Here is a 15287-nt window from a genome sequence, read left to right on the forward strand (position 1 = left end):
ATTGTTATTAAGTTCTCTACAATTCATTTCAGTAGCTGAAGATGTATAAAATGCAGTTGAAGGTTAATGTAGCTGTCTTTTGGGGGCAGCGAGGTGGCACAGTGGATAGAGCAACAGCCTTGAAATCAGGAGGACCCGAGTTCAAAGCTGATCTCACACACTTAACACTTCCTAGCTGTGTGACCCTGGGCAAGTCACTTAACCCCAGCCTCAGGGGGGGAAATGTAGCAGTCTTTTTAGATTGATTATAAATTAATATTAGGAGATGGAGAGTGAATGATATGCGATTTCATAAATATAAGGAATTTCTCCTTGAAGAAACTGCTGGTACTTGTACTTGCAGAAGGTCAGGAACTTCTCTGCAATATAAAAATTGTTATTTTTCTAGTGATGCAGCCAATGTATGTGGGTGATAAAACTTTAATTTCTGTTTTCCTTTCAAGGACTAGTTTTTACTGGTACACCATAATGTCTTTAATGACAATAATAATAATGAGCAACAATAATGTACTGAATCACCTAGTTGAGAAAAAACAGGATTCAGAAGGCATTTTGTTTGTATCCCAGGAATGTGAGAATTAGTGTGGCTTACTGGACAGTAAGCTGACTTTTCACCTTTGTTATATCCTTGCAATAATTCTTGGTAAGTTACTTAACTAATGCATGTTCCAGACAATCCTCTAAGGAACAGAGATGCTGACTTACATTGATAGAAGGAGTTCAGGGAGTTCTCTATATTAATAAAAACATTGATGGAGTACAATTCCTATACTTATCTCCTTTTAAGTTTGCATATAGATTCATTTGGAGATGTTTGATATGAGTATCGAATCATTACATTCATTATTAGTGATTTAGTGGTCCAGACTCACTTGAAAATTGTGTTCTCATTGAAAAATGACAAACCTAGCCAGTATTATGACTCTATATTCTTCAATATTGCAATTAAAGCTTCCATTTTATTCATCATTCTATTTTCATCCTGACCATTTCCTAGAGACTATAAAGCATGGTGCAATACCTTGAATAAGATCTTATGTGGAAATTTTTTAAATTTAAAAAAAATATGTAATCCACAACATGTATGTACATGTTTATATAGGTTTACATAGTTTTATTTAATGATTAAAGATGACTGGAAACCCTGGAATCAATTGAGTGATGAGGCTAGTAGCCAGACTGCAAAGAGTTTAGAAGCAAGCGTAAGAAAAAGGATTGGAGAATTTATTGTAGGTGACTCTCAAGGAATTTAGTCTTGTAGGTGACTATAAAACAATAATTGGCGAGGGTGAATGGCCAAGTGAGGAGCATTTGTTGTTGTTTATTTGATTTTTAAAGATGAAGGACTTGTGGACAGTGTGTAGGGGGCAGGAAAGCAAGAAGAGTTTGAAAATAGAGTAGAGAATGGATTGATAGAGGGGGTTGATGTTTTGCGGTAATTGTTCATCCTTCATTCTCAAAGAGTTCCATGACATCCAGGAGGTGACTCCATGAAATGTGAGTGAGTTGTATTTAAGCGAGGGAGAGTTGGGCCTCTCCAGAGCCATCTGGGTCCAGTAGCCAGATATGAATCAAGGTGGCTGGAGTTGGCCTTGGATTCAATGGGGGACCTCGACCTTTTTAAATTAAGGTCTTCCACAGGTCTCAGTCTGACTGAAGCTGTACCTGTTCAATGATTAAGGATGGGTGGCAATTGAGGCAAAGAATCTCCTCTTTCACTTAGTCAAAAAAAAATCTAAATAAATAAATGAATGAATGAATCTGGGAGGGAAATTCCTTTAAGTCTGTAATTTGCTGGAGAAGATGAAAGGGAACTGAATCATTTCTTTAGGCAGAGAGGTTTGCCTCAGCAAAAAAGAGGCATCTCATTCTGTAAGGTAAGTTATGAGGGAAAGTTCTCACTGAGAAGGTGAGGATAGGGAATATCATGGGACACTCGAGGAGGGCATAAACAATGTAAAAGAGCATTGTGGAGGGCAGTAGTGAGTCAAATATGTTGGTGTAAAATGATTGTCTTGGAGTAGTTAGGGCTCAGATGGAATTATAGAATATAAATATGTAGTGGGAAAAATTAGAACGATTGTCTAATTTTTCTCCATTTTCATTTAGCAGCACCTGCATAGGAGTGAAAATTAAAGGCAATGAATAATGGAAATGATCCATGTTAAGGTTATTGAGGGTAGAAACAACAATATGAAAAGGGATAAAGGAATCTAGTTAGTGAACATTGTAGAACTGAAATGGTTCACCAAGGGGGTCAATATAGAGAAAGAAATAAATGGCTAGCACCCAGAGCAAATGGCCTAAGAGATAACTGCTAAGAAAAGAGATATGGATAAGGAACAGCATTTGGATTTTAAAGGCAGAAAATGAGGAGGAATGACAGTAAATTGTGACCAGATAAGAGTTTCTAACTTCATAAATATTGACTTTCTGTGAGTATGCGAGGAAAGTTAGGGACTCTTAAAATTTGTCAAGCAAGGGTAGATAAATTAAGTTCTCTTACCCTAGACAAAAAAGGCACTCTAATTTTTAGCATTTATCTGCCATATTCTCCTGTATTTTCAAAAAAAGTTAAATGAACCAACTTATATTCTTCCTTATTCTCCATATTATTCTTAAGGATTTTCTTATAATCTTATGTTGAAAGATTACTTAAGGGAGCCAAGATGTGGCAGAAAGAATTCAGTAAGTTGCTTAAGCTCTCTCCAGTTCTCCTTGGAAACAACACTAAATCAAACCTCTAAAAAGATTCTGTAGTGAAAGAACCTACTAAAAATCGAGAGAAATAATGTTCTGGCTTTAGATAACTCAGAAAGGCTTCAGGAAAGGTGTGAATCATTTCTACAAAAGGGGAGCACAGTCCATTGCTGACAGTGTCTGGACAAGCTAATGGAAGGCTCTTTAACCACATCACAGAACAGCCTACGTAATGACTTTAAGAAAAGTGGCAGAACCAATCAGCCATGGAGACTCCACTCTCAGCACACAAGGCAAATTGCCAAACATGGAAACCAGGAAACAAAAGGTGCAATGAGTCTAGATTACCTCAGCTCAGTGAGCAAATCGCCAATATCTGCAACACCAGTGGTCCAAGCCAATGACCAGACCCTGGATCCCTAGCACAAAAAGTTTGGAGCAATGCCCTCTGTAACCCAGGAACAGCTCTCAACTTTCAAAGCCACAAAAAAGGTAAAAAAAAGAAAAAAAAATGACCATAGAAAGCTACTATGGTAAAATGAAAAAGTCAAAACACAAATTCAGAATAGGATAAAATACCTAAAGCAAAATTTCAAAGGGGATATGAATTGGTCTAAAAACTGAACTCAAAAAGGATTTTATAAGTCAAATAGGAGTGGTAGAAGGGGAAAAAAGTGGGAAAATAAATGAGATTTAAGAGAACATAAGCATTGAAAAGGAAGAACAAAAATTGACTGAAGAAAATTGGCAAATTAGAAAAAAGAAAATCCACTGTAGAAAAATTACCAAAACAAAGCAACAGTAACAACAATTCCATGAAAGGTAGATAGAATTAACCAAATGGAAAAGGAAGCGCAAAAAGCAAATTGAAGAAAGTAATTCCTTAAAAACTGGAATTAGGTAAATGGAAGCTAATAACTGTATGAGACATCAATAATCACTAAAACAATTTTTTTTTTTAAATGAAGAAAATAAGAGAAAATACAAATTACCTCATTAGAAAATCAACCAATCTGGAAAAGAGATCCAGGATAGGTAATTTAAGAATTATTGGACTACCTGAAAGCCATTATCAAAAAAACAAAGAGACAAAAAACCAAGCGCCTGAACATAATCTTTCCAGAAATCATCAAAGAAAACTGTCTTGATATCCTAAAATTAGAGAATACAATAGTCATTGAAAGAATCCACCAATTACCTCCTGGAAGAGATGCCCAAATGAAAACATCAAGGAATATTGTAGCCAAATTCCAGAATTATCAGCACAAGGCCATACTGCAAACAGTCAGTAAGAAACAATTCAAACATTTAGGAGATGGAGTTAGTTTTATACATTACTTAGCAATTTCTATATGAAAAAATAGGAGGACTGGAATGATATCCTGAAAGATAAAGGGATTTGGATTAGCCAAAAAAAAAAATCAACCTCACAGAAAAATTGTGAATAATCTTTCAGGGGAAAAATTGATTCTCAATGAAATAGGGTACTTTGAATCATTTCTATAAAAAGACCAAAGCTGAATAGAAAATGTGATTATCAAATAAGAGACTCACAAGAAACATAAAAAAATAAAGTAGAAAGGAAAAACAAAACAAAAAAAAAATTTGTTCAAGGCTTAAACTGTTTGCATGCCTATACAGGAAAACAATATTTGTAACTCTTGAGAACTGTATTTTTTAGATAGAATGTAAGGATATGTTGAATTTAATGTAATGTTATAAAAATTTAATAGGAGGGAAAAAAGGATTATATTGAGATGAGAAAAAGAGGAAACAAAATAGGGCTAAATAATATCACATTAAAAAATACAAGAACCCTATTAAATCAGAGGGGAAAACAGTAGGGAGATGATCTATAGTTGAACTTTAATCTACAGAAGTTGTATACAAAAAAGAAAAACCGGGAAGAGAGAGCTAAAGGAAGCTTTTGTCAGAATTAAAAAAAACAAAACAAACAAACAAAAAAAAAAAAAAAAAAAAAACTGGTGAGGAGGGAGGCACAAGTGAAAAGAGAGAATAAGTATAATCAGCTGGGGAAATGGGATGGGAGGAAATGTACCACTGGTAATCATAACTGTGAATGTAAATGGAAATCCCATAATAAAGAAGGAGATATTATTAAAAGCCCAAATGTTGTTTACAAATAACACATTTAGAGCAGGGAGATACACACTGAGTAAAAGTAAAAGGCTGGAGTAGAATATGTCATGTTTTAGCTAAAGTTAAAAAAAATAGCTTTTTTTCTGATTTTAAATAAAACAAAAATAAAGATAGATCTAATTAAAAGAGACAAGAAAGGAACCTTACTGCTAAAAGTACCATAGACAATGAAATAATATTCATATTCTTTGTATGTGTGCATGTATTTGTCATTTATATATAAATATATATATATATATGTATGTGTATATATAAAATATATATAAAATGCTTAAATTGTCCCATTTTATAAAAAACTTATAAAAATTGAACAAAACATCAATGAACTCCCTAAGAAAAAATCTTCAGGGCTAAATAGATTTACAAGTGAATTCTACAAAATCTTTAAAAAATAATTAATTCTACTATTATACAAAGTATTTAGAAAAATAGGAGTGCTGTCAAATTCTTTTTTAATGACACAATTATGGTGCTGATACATAAATTGGGAAGAGCCAAACAGAAAAAAAAAATATACAGCAATTTCTCTATGATTTAAATACAAAAATATTAAATAAAATGTTAGCCAAGAAATTACAGAAATTTATCACCAGTATAATATACTACAACCACGTGGGGTTTATACCAGCAATGCAGGATTTGTTTGATATTATGAAAACTATCCCCATAATTGACCTTCTCACTTATAAAAATATTATGATTATCTCCATTGATGCAAAATACATCATCCATGCTCTTTAAAAAACACTAGAGATCACAAAAAGAATTGGAGATTTCCTTAAAGTGAAAATCAGTATTTATCTAAAACCATCAGTAAAATTATCTGTAAAATAAAAACATTTCCCATATGGTCAGGGTTCACCTGATATCACAAGGATATACCATTAGTATTGGAAAAATTAATGTTAACAATAATTAATCTATATTATTAATATCCTCTTACTGCACTGTTTATTGAAGAAATTTAAATTAAAGCAACTCTGCTACCTATCATATTGGCATAAAAGAAAAATAATAAATATTTGAGAGGCTGTGGGAATATTGGAGCACTAATGTATTGTTGGTGGAGTTGTGAACTGATCTCCATTCTGGAAAGCAATTAGGAGCTTTTCCCAAATAAAACTGCATACCCTCTGATCCAGAAATATCACTATTAGATCTGTATTCCAAAGATATTATAAAAAAAGGGAAAAGGATCCACATATACAAAAATGTTTATAACTCTTTTTGTGTTGTCAAGGAGTTGGAAACTGAGGGGAGGTTGCCCATAAACTGGGGAATGGCTGAACAAATTATGGCATATGAATGTAACAGGATAATCTTGTACTAGAGGAAATGATGATCAATCAGATTTCAAGAAAACCTGGAATAATTACATGAACATATATTGAGTGAAGTGAGTAGAGTCTGGAGAAACTGTACACAGTAACAACAATACTATGCAGTGTTCAACTATGATAGATTTATTTATTTTCAGTGATGCAATGTTCTAAGACAAGTCCAAAGACTCATACAGGAAGATGTTATTCCACATCCAGAGAAAACTGTGCAGTCTGAATCCAAAGAGAAGCATACTATTTCTATTTTTTTCTTTCTTGTGATTTTCCGATTTCCCCCTTTTGTTCTGATTCTTCTTTCACAAAATAACTAATGTGGAAATGTTTAATATCATGTGTATACATATATATATATATATATATATATATATATATATATATATATATGTGTGTGTGTGTGTGTGTATATATATATGCATATATATGTGTGTGTATATATATATACATATATATATATATATATATATATATATATATATATATATATATATATATATATATATATATAATCTTTATCAGATTGCTTGCAATCTTGGGAATAAGGAGGAAAGGACGTGAGGAAGAAAACAAATTTGAGAATCAAAATCTTATAAAAGTGAATTTTGAAAAAAAAAATCTTTGCATGGTATTGGAAAAAATACTACCAAATGGGGAGAAAAATACTAAGACATCAGGAATAAAATAAATTTCTGTGAAGGTACAGATTAGTATAATTAGTATAATTCATGTATTCATAATACAGATAATAGTATAATTCATGTATCAGGCCTGGACTTTGACCAAGAGGCAATTCCAAATTGTTTTTCTTATTATATTTGGGATATCATTAGCTTGTGGCCTGCTAGTTGCAGAGACCCAAAATTCATCAAGGATCATTGCTCTCTTCTAATGTGGATATCTTTCTTTTTCCATAAACTGTAACTTTCCAGTGTGTAACTCCCTGAATAGAGACCTTACTGCTTGACAAGCAACCTATGTCTCTTTTAGGTGAAGAATACTGAGCAGCAGGGTAGGTGGTTTGACACCTGGGACCAGAAACTTAATTATTACATAAATAATAAGTATAAATGGACATCAGACAATGTAACTTTTATCGCACTTTCTAGACTTCTTCCTCATGCATTTAAAATTGCATACTCTCTGAAGAGTCTCTTCTTCTAGAATATTATTACAACTTTTTAGTTCCCTTTTGTGTATTGTACTTCTCCCATTTGAATTTAACTTCAAGAGGGCAGGACTGTCTTGCTCATTTGTGCTCCTTTCCTGAGGTTTTTATTTCACTCCCTGGAACATAATAAAGAGACCCCAGTTCTATCTCAACCAGGGAAAACTTGTGACCAGGTCATTTTGTCCAACTGACTTTACAGTATTACCCCCATGCTGCCTCTTATATATATTCTTACATTAAATTTTCGTAACATCAAATCTTCCTGTTCATGTTCATATTTCTTCTTCTTACAACAAACTAGTAAGATGGGAAAAGCAGCAGCCTATCTCCATTCCCCGGGTTTGGAAATTGAGACAGACTGAGGGTAAGAACATTACTCAAAGTGAAAGAGAAAATCTTACTAGTTCTTAAAATAGCCAGTTACTCAAAGGAAATGGGAATAGGATATACATTTATTTGTATAATGTTTATGGGAAAAATACTCATATAGGTGAGAAGTAATTAAGCATTTATAACATACCATCTACTCTGTGCCAAGCACTGTGTTAAGAGCTTTGCAATTAGTTTTTCATTCTATCTAACAACCTTGCAATATTGTTGTCAAAGTTATCCCCATGTTATAATTGAGAAAATTAAGGCAAACAGAAATTAATTGACTTGCCAGAGTTGCATAACTAGGACGTATGTGAGACTAGCTCTGACTTCATATCTTCCTGGCCCCAGGCCCAGCATTCTATTCACTGTACCATTTGACCTCTATAAAAAGGCATTGAACCCAGTCCTTTTGTAAAGTAGGAAGAAATTTATACCATAGAACCAACTGTGCAGAGAATTAGGACATAATGAATGATTGGATCAAATTCTTATTAAAGCTCTTAATAGTAATTGATTCCTGCATATTTGCTTCTTTTTGTCCATCAAATGAATCATGTTTCAGACAAAGTTCCTGTATCTCTGAGTTCTTAATTTGGAACACATGAATTAACTCCCAATGGGTATCTGAGAGATTACAGAGTCCATCAACTCGAAAAGGAAAACATACATCTTTCTTTTTATTAATATGTAAGTAAAATTTATGAATTAAACTTATATATTTGAAATTCCTTCAATTTTGTACTTAAAATTGCTTTGCCAGATTACCAAAGAGACCACAGAATGAGAGGTTTATTTTAAATGCTCTAGCTAATAAATCAGAGTTATTTTGGAAATTTTCATTTCAATGAAATTGAGAGCTATCCAAGTGTTAGTAGGTGTAATTTTTCCTTATATTTAGGAGACAATATGTCCCAGGAAAAGCACACAATCTTGACCACCTTTCCTTTTCATACACTTATCGAGACTATCACAATGAAGACAATAATCTTGGGAAAATAATTCCTCCAGATAACTAGACTGGCTTCCAATCCAGTTCTCATATTTATCATTGAGGAAATAATATTGTGTCAAAGAGGCCAACATTTCACATCACTACCAGCAATAACTGCTGACCAATTTTCACCAACAAGAAGATTCAGCATGATTTGCCAACTATTCTCTCGTACTTCTCCAACCAGATTGTCTTATAACCTAAAACTTACATACATCATCTGGGGAAATAATACTTATGGAGAAGATGCCATCTATCTCTATAAACCGCCACTCCCAAGTCAGGTATGGTAACAAGGAAGTTAAAGGGAGAGATGGTAGACAACATGCCCAGTCAATCAAACCACTGCCATTACTGTGATCACCGTTTTCTATCAGACCCTGATGGAGACAACCTAGTAGCCTGAACACAGGAACCTTTGAAATAGGAATGCTTCTAAGCCAATTGGCTATGTATTGAGTGATTGACAGTCATTATTTTTAGGAAGCAAACTCTATGGAATTGCAGGTTGCTTCCTGCAAGTTTTAGAGAGAAATTTTTGAAGATAAAGAAAAAAAAATTCTTGCCACCAAAGTCTTTGATATTGTCAAAAGATTCAGCATCAGAAACTCCCATTATCTTTTTATTATTTAATATTTTATTTTTCCCAATTGCATGTACAAATAATTTTAAAATAAATTTTGAGCTTTACATTATTTCTCTTCCTCATATGTCTTCCATTGAGAAAGCAATCAATTGGATATAGGTTATGACATGCATAGTCATATAAAACACATTTTCATATGTCATTCTGTGAAAGAAAATGCATATCCCCACACACATATACACACACACACAAAAAAAAAAAAAACCCAAAAAAAAAAAACAAAAAAAAAAACCTATCTTTGATTTGCATTCAGACCTGTATCGATTCTTTCTCTGGAGATGAGTAGCACCTTTCATCATAAGTAGTGTAGAATAGTTTTGGATTATTTTATTGCTGAGAATAGTTAAGTTATTCATAATAGATCATTATATAATATTGCTTTTACTGTGTAAAAATTCTGGTTCTGCTCATTTTACTTTGCATCCTTTCATGTAAGTCTTTCTTTCTTTTTCTGAGAACATGCTGGTCATTATTTTTAAAGCACAATTGTATTCCATCATAATCACATACAGCAACTTGTTCAGCCATTCTCCAATTTTTTGAGGTCCTTAATTTTTAATTTTTTGCTACCATTTAATATAAGTAAATATTAATATTTACTATAAATGTTTTTGTTTCCAAAGATCCTTTCCATTTCCCTCTCCTTCCCTTGTCTTTATCTTTTTGTGCTCAAACCTACTAGTTATGTTTTGTTAAACCATGCATACATGGTTGTATAACTCTTTAGGCATAGTTCCAAATTGGACTCCAGAATCATTATACATCTTCATCAATATTACATTAAAATTTTAATTTTCCCACTTTTCCTCCAACATTTGTCATTTTACTTTTATGTTGCATTAACCAATCTGACAAGTGTAAGGTAATAGCTTAGAGTTATTTTAATTTGTATTTCCCTAATCAAAAGTGATTTGGATATTTTTATATAAATATAGACAACTTTGATTACTGTTTGAAAATTGCCTATTTATATCCTTTTACCATTTCATTAATAGAGAAATGGCTCTTGTTTCTATAAATTTGATTTTATATGCTTTAGAAGTAAAGTCTTTATCAGAGAAACTCACTATTTTTTTCTGTATTTCCTTCCATTCTATTTCCCCCATTTATCCTACTCTTTCTCTTCTTTTACCCTGTCCATTCTTGAAAGTCTTTTGTTTTTGACTTTTATTTCCTCATACTGCTTCTCTTCTATCACCTTCCTTCTTCCTTCTTTTATCCTTTTCATTTCCTACTTTCCTATGTTAAGATATATTTCTACACTCAACTCAGTGTTCATATTATTCCCTCTTTGATCCAATTCATATGAGAATAAGGTTCATATGCAAATCTCCTTTTCCTCCTATTTTCCTCTTCCTGCAAAATCTCTTTAAAGCCTTTTTTATTTTAATTAATTTATTTCATTCTGCCTCTCCCTTTCTTCTTTTCTCAGTGCATTCTTCTTTTTATTCTCTGAATTTAATTTAATTTTTAGATAACCATACCATAACATTCAACTTACACCTCAGCTTTCTGCCTATTTATACTCCTAACTGCCATAATAATGAGAAATTATCAATCCTGGATCTTTTTCCCAAATCAGTTGTTTATACAATAAGATATTTCATATATATTTTTTAATTTTTCAGTCTTTTAATTTAGTTTATTTACTGATATCTCATAAAAATATTAGCTTCCACCTGCTCTTCTAAATTCTAAGAAATTATTCTCTTCAGTGAGCTATTGTACCTCCTTTTCCATTTGGCCAAATCTACTTTTTAAGAAATTCTTCTCTTTAGTGAATTTTTTGGTATCTTTTTTTTCCATTTGACCAATTCTGTTTCTCAGGCATTCTTTTCCCTTCCTCCCTCCCTCCCTCCCTCCTTCCCTCCCTCCCTCCCTCCCTCCTTCTCTCTCTCTCTCTCTCTCTCTCTCTCTCTCTCTCTCTCTCTCTCTCTCTCTCTCTCTCTCTCTCTCTCTCTCTCTCTCTTTTTCCTGAGGCAATTGGGGTTAAGTGACTTGCTCAGGGACACACAACTAGCAAGTGTTAAGTGAGGTCAGATTTGAACTCAGGTTCTCCTGACTTCAAGGCTGGTGCTCTATCTACTTTGCCACCTAGCTGCCCAAGGCATTCTTCTCGTTATTGAATTCTGTGTCTCTTTTACCATTTATCCTGTTGTGTTTTCTATGGGATTATTTTATTTAGTATATATTTTTTGGTCATTCCTTGACCAAGCTGTTGATTCTTTTTTCATGATTCTTTTTTGCATTACTCTTTCTCTTCCTAATTTTTCCTCTACCTCTCTTACTTTATTTTTATAAACTTTTATGAGCTCTTCCATGGCATAAGAACAATTGATATTTTTTATTTGAGGTTTTAGATGCAGGAATTTTGACTTTGTTGTTTTCTTTTGACTGTGTATTTTGATCTTCCTTGTCATTATAATTTTTATGGTCAGATATTTTTTTCTGTTGTTTTCTTATTTTCCAACCCACTTCTTGGGTTTTGCAATTTTTTCTAAAGTGAGGATTTGCTTCCCAACTGGAAGCTTCAAGTTTTTATATGCAGTTGTTTTTAGAGGTAATTCTGGGGACCTATAAGTTTTTAGCTTTCCCAAGGTGGTATAGAATTTTGTTTTTGTTTTTGTTTTTACCACTGAGCACTGTTTAAGTTTTAGTTTCATTTCAGTACTATGAACTTATTTATTACCTACCATAGGCATTCTTTTCAGTCCTGAAATTATGACCAGGTCTCTGCTCCTTTGGGGCCCACAAGTTTTGCTCTTCTAGTACTTTTTCTTTCCCTGGCACTAAGACTCAGACCTTGACCCAGAACCAAGTATAGGCAATGCAACAGAGTCCTGCCCTCTGGTGCCAGCAAATCTCCATAAATAATAAATCTCCTTAGGATATGTTGTATGATCCCTTTTGTGGACTGACAGATCAGGAAACTGCCACTCCTGCCACTATCCCTATCTTTGACAGTCTGTTCTGCATTGGTGCGGCTTTCACTAGAGGATCTTTCTCAGATTTTGTTGCAACAGATTTTTTTCTAAACTTCTAAGTTGTCTTGGGCTGGAAAATGGTTGCACTCCATCTATTTGTGTGTTCTGCAGCTCTAGAATTTGTTCAGAGTCATTACTTAAAGCTATTTGGCAAGATTTCAAGGAGAGCTCAGGCAAGTCCCTATCTTTTCTATGCCATCTTGGCTCCAACTGCCCAACTTTTTTTTTTTTTTAATCAGGGTAAATGACATTAATTAAATGACATTCTCATTTGCTTTGCCTTTGTATCCTTCTTGAAATCATTCTGTTTGGATGGCAGTTGAAACCTCACATGTAAGTTTTCTTTTCCCTGAAAACTGAATTTCTTAAAAGAAGGGACTGCCTTAGTTTTTATTTTTATCCCTGTCAATTAGCAAATTCTTTGTACTTAGTAAATTCTTAATAATTACTTTTTCTATTCATCACTAAAGAGTTTTTAAGCAGTATTATGATGGGTGTTTATGTAAAAAATACATCTGGAAAATCAAAGATGCTCTAAATTCATATAGTGTGATGGAATATAAGAAATTAAGGTGAGAGAGAAATAGCAAAAAAAAAAAAAAAAAATAGATTCTCTTTTACTCATTAGGCCTGAATTCCTAATAGATCAGATGATGTTTACAATTGTTGAATTGAGTTTGAGGGACCCATGAAAGCATATAAGTTCTACAATGCTGAGATGCTTCTGAAACTTTCCATAAAGTCATTTATATAATCTTACCCTGAGATCAAGCCAAACAAATACCTCCTGAGCATTTATTTATATAAATAACTATATTTTTAAAGAAGCAAAATCTTTTAAATTCTATAGAGCATTTTAACTACTTCATCCCTTATAATATAAGATGTTTAGGGAAAACAGGCATAATTATAAGGTTTTCATTGATGATGTATTAATATAACTATGGCACTGTCTATGAAAAATAAGTTTCAGGTTTGAGAATGATCAGAAAATGTGAAAGTTATGAAACTTGCTTTTAAGAAAAATGTCAACAACTTTATTAATGTGTTTTCTCTTTATAATACATTTATAAAACACTCCTGTGAGAAGTCTCATAACAAAGCAATAGTCAAATAAAATTAATAATACAGTAACTTCATCTGAAGTTTTATGCAACATTTCATAGCAGCAATATACCCTCCACCTCTCTATTAAAATTAACCAAAATATACCTCCCCTTGATGGGGGAAAATCAATTTTTTAAAACATATATGCATAGTCAAGCAAAACTAGCTTGTACAGAAACAGAAACATACACATTAAACCTATCTCTTCACTATTGGAAATGGAATGTTTCATCATTGGTTCTCTGAAATTATTAATGATCACTGTATTAATCAGATTTGTTACAGCTTATCAAGTTGATTTTATCCTTTTGTTTTCAGAAATTGTTCTAGTTCTACACATTTAATTCTTCACTATTTTATAAAAGTCCTCAAAAGAAAATCCTGTTCTTGATGTTTTGATTTTTCTATTTAAAACAAATATTCCTCCTCTTTTCTTATTATTAAAATTTAAAAAAAAATATAAAGAAAATATGTGAAAGCCATCTGTATCCAGCGAGAGAATTATGGAGATAGAATATTAATCAACACATGCTTTAATGACTCTTTTTTCCTTTTTTTTTTTTTTGCTTTCTTTTTTCTTGTGTTTTTTCCCTTTTTCTTCTGATTTTTCTTTCCCAACATGATTCATAAGGAAATGTGCTTTTTACTTTATTTTTAAAAAATGGATGTACAAGTATAACCAAAGAAAATTTTTTTTAAAGAAAAGCATCATTTGATCTGATGTTTAAAGGGCTGATGTTTAGAGGGCTGATGTTTACAGGGAACTAAGTAATTTAAAAGGCACACAGAAATGTGTGAAAACACATTTCAGGTATAAAAGATCAGATAAAGCACAGATAAAGTCAACATATAAAATATAGTATATGAAAAACAGCTAGAAAGCCAACTAGCTGAGTTATAGAATGTTTGATGAAAGTTAGCATAGTGTAAATCTAGAACATTTTTAAAATAAATAATAAATACATATTTTTTATTAAAATCAACCATTATAACTCATGATGTGAATAAACTATAAATTGTATCATTGTATTATTTACTCAGAATTCCATATTAATTTATTGCTATTTTGATACACTTCTATTTTTAAAGTTCCAATTTGATAACTATCTTAAAACAGAGACAAAACTAGAAGACTGAGAATACATGTGTACATATGCATATGTGTATATCTATATGTATATACATATTAGCATATATGTATGTATAAATCCACAAACATTATTGTAATTCATAGTAGCTAAAGAAAAAATTGGCAAGCAAATCACAAAGAAATAGGTTTTCTTTTATCACTGACTCTTAAAAATATTATCAACAGTGAAATTCAATTAAAAAAACATTATTTAAGTCCTTACTACATCAAAACTACTGTCCTAAAACTGGGAATGCAGAGACCAAAACAAACAAACAAAAAGCAATAGTCACTTAATCTAAAATTGAGCTTTGAAGGAAATTAGGGATTCTATGAGTTGAAAGTGAGGAGGAAGTACATTCCAAACTTGAGGAAGGGATTAGTTGATAGATAGCTGGGCAATAATAGGATGAAGTCAGGAGGTAAGTTTCAACAGACATACCAGTTTAAGTAGTTCAACAAGTTTGACCAGAATTGAGAATGAAAGGAAGGTAATATAACTAAAAAGGATGAAAAAATCACGTCTTTAAATCTTGATCCAGTAATTTATGGTGTGGGGAATGTGTGTATATACATGTGTTATACATGTTACACATATACATGTGTGAATGTGTGTATATGTTTTCCCTTATAGATATAAAGAATCATGGGAAATTTTAAAAAATAAAGCTCACATCTCTATTGTAGAAA

The sequence above is a fragment of the Sminthopsis crassicaudata genome, chromosome 3 (genome assembly GCF_048593235.1).
Source record: "Sminthopsis crassicaudata isolate SCR6 chromosome 3, ASM4859323v1, whole genome shotgun sequence".
Taxonomy (NCBI): domain Eukaryota; kingdom Metazoa; phylum Chordata; class Mammalia; order Dasyuromorphia; family Dasyuridae; genus Sminthopsis; species Sminthopsis crassicaudata.